Below are 2,504 nucleotides of genomic sequence, written 5' to 3' on the forward strand. Positions count from 1 at the left end.
GGGGGTGTACATCCCGATTCCATTCTGGGATGAGATGTCCGTGAGCCACGTCTGGCATCTCATCCCCGATCGAACGATCGAGGAGTCAGCAACCCCCCCCCCCTTCACTTATCATAAAGATGTTACACCCACACGGTGGGGTGAGAAGATAAATACCGAAGCAGGAGGAGTATGTAAATGTTTTTGCTTCCTAAACACGATTCCTTCCGGATCCTCCTACTAGTATCCATCCTTATTCCCTATACAGCCTTTTCGGTTTCCAGATCCGTCGCACCCATCCGCGAGGGGCCTGAAAAACTAACAAGCTATGAATCAGGTATGGAACCAAAGGGAGGGGCTTGGATCCAATTCCAGATCCGTTATTATATGTTTGCCCCGGTATTCGTTATTCCCGACGTCGAGACGGTCTCTCCCTATCCCCGGGCTATGAGTTTCAGGGAATTGGGTCTATTTGCTTTTACTGAAGTGTCTATCCCCATATCCATATTAATTGTCGGTTCGATTTATGCATGGTGAAAAGGAGCATTGGAATGGTCCTAATTTCTAACTATTCGGGTAAGAGGAACGGAGTCGACTCCCGTGGGGGGAATCCACTAATTAACTCCGTGGAGTCCTTCTCCCCCGATCAAGACACATCAAACTCGATTATTTTGACTAACTTGAATGATCTCTCCAATTGGTCTCGACTTTCCAGTTTGTGGCCACTCCTTTACGGTACTAGCTGCTGCTCCATTGAATTCGCCTCATTAATTGGTTCACGCTTCGACTTCGACCGGTACGGTCTAGTACCAAGATCCAGCCCCAGACAAGCTGATCCCATAATAACGGCGGGTACTATCACCATGAAGATGGCTCCGTCTCTAGTGAGACTCTATGAACAAATGCCCGAACCAAAGTATGTAATTGCTATGGGGGCATGTACCATTACGGGAGGCATGTTTAGTACGGATTCTTACAGCACCGTTCGCGGAGTGGATAAATTGATTCCTGTGGACATTTATTTGCCGGGTCGTCCGCCCAAGCCCGAAGCTATTATTGATGCTGTGACAAAACCCCGCAAAAGAATTGCTCAGGAAAACTATAGGGATCGAACTTCTTGTCGAACCCGGAAGAGATATTTTAGTCTGAATCACCGACTTTTTTTCGTACCCAATACCTATACCGGTGAATACAATCAACGAATCGCAAATCAGTCTTCGAAATCCCTATCAAATATCCTCTCGAAGGGATTGAGTGGATTCGAAAGTATGCATGAAGAATCCGTATCAGAGGCGGGCGGGTGAAGATATTCCACAGAGATATAGAACGTTAGCTAATATGAGTATTATCAATAACAACGGCGATTCCAACATCGAGATGCGGGGTCGATTACCCGCTTGGTCGACTAGACATAGTTTAGCCCACAGACCTTTAGGTTCTGATTACCGGGGTGTCGAGATCCCACAGGTCAAAGCAGGGGATTGGCCTTCTATAGCTGTTGCTTCATATGCGTGCGGTTTCAATTATCCCCGTTCCCAATGTGCCTATGATGCAGCACCAGGAGGATCCCTAGCTAGTGTGTATCATCTGACGGAGGTGCGAGACGATGCAGATCAACCTGAAGAAGTATGTACAAAAGTCTTCGTTCCGAGAAAAGACCCCAGGATTCCATCCGTTTGTTGGGTTTGGAAAAGTTCCAATTTCCAGGAACGGGAATCCTATGATATGTTAGGAATCACTTATGAGAGTCATCCGCACCTACAACGTATCTTAATGCCTGGGAGCCGGCTGGGATGGCCTTTACGTAAGGATTATGTCGTACCCGACTTTTATGAGCTACAGGATGCTTATCGAATTGGGACGGAGGCAAAATTGAAAGCCATCCTCCCACTAGCCAATTCTGTATCATTCTATTTAATCTTGTGCGGCAGGTGAGGCTGGTCTACCTTATTTGAGACACTTGTTTCTCGTACGATCAATCGCATCCACGTATCTGCATCGAAATCCGCACCTACATATGCACGTTCAAGCGTATGTAGGTGTGGGTATAGATACATACCCCGACCAGTAGACCAATAAGCAATCCATATTTTTTTTTTGGATTCTCCTATTTCCAAGTGCGGTTTTCGCCCGCAGCCATCAGATCAAATTATTTCCCATCGGTATGCCAGGAACCAGACTTGAACTGGTGACACGAGGATTTTCAGTCCTCTGCTCTACCTACTGAGCTATCCCGGCCAGTGATTCCGCGATAATCCCAAACAAATATCCCAGCGTGGATTGATTCTTTCCCTTACCTATCCGTCCAATCGAAGTAACTATCCTCACGAATCCATTTTTTTTTTTATACCTTGCAGGCGAACCATTCAGACAATCCATTGGATTTGCCGAATGGTTCAGTCGCAAACCACTCAAAAATATTCTCGAGCTGGGGACGAGACATCAATCCGATTCGATTGAGCTATGAATCGGGAGCATGGATCCCCTCTCGTTTAGGTGGAGGAAATCAATACGTATTCGGGAGA

General features: G+C 46.6%; 1 non-coding gene across 1 annotated transcript; it reads right to left on the minus strand.

The window, feature by feature from the left end:
* Window positions 1-2,144: 2,144 nt before the first annotated feature.
* Window positions 2,145-2,217, minus strand: TRNAF-GAA (transfer RNA phenylalanine (anticodon GAA)). The gene has a single exon. It is a non-coding gene; the product is annotated as a tRNA-Phe (tRNA).
* Window positions 2,218-2,504: the final 287 nt, after the last annotated feature.

The sequence above is a fragment of the Dipteris shenzhenensis genome, unplaced genomic scaffold (genome assembly GCF_047967505.1).
Source record: "Dipteris shenzhenensis isolate YYH24624 ecotype China unplaced genomic scaffold, Dip_SZ_1.0 scaf0125, whole genome shotgun sequence".
Lineage (NCBI taxonomy): Eukaryota > Viridiplantae > Streptophyta > Polypodiopsida > Gleicheniales > Dipteridaceae > Dipteris > Dipteris shenzhenensis.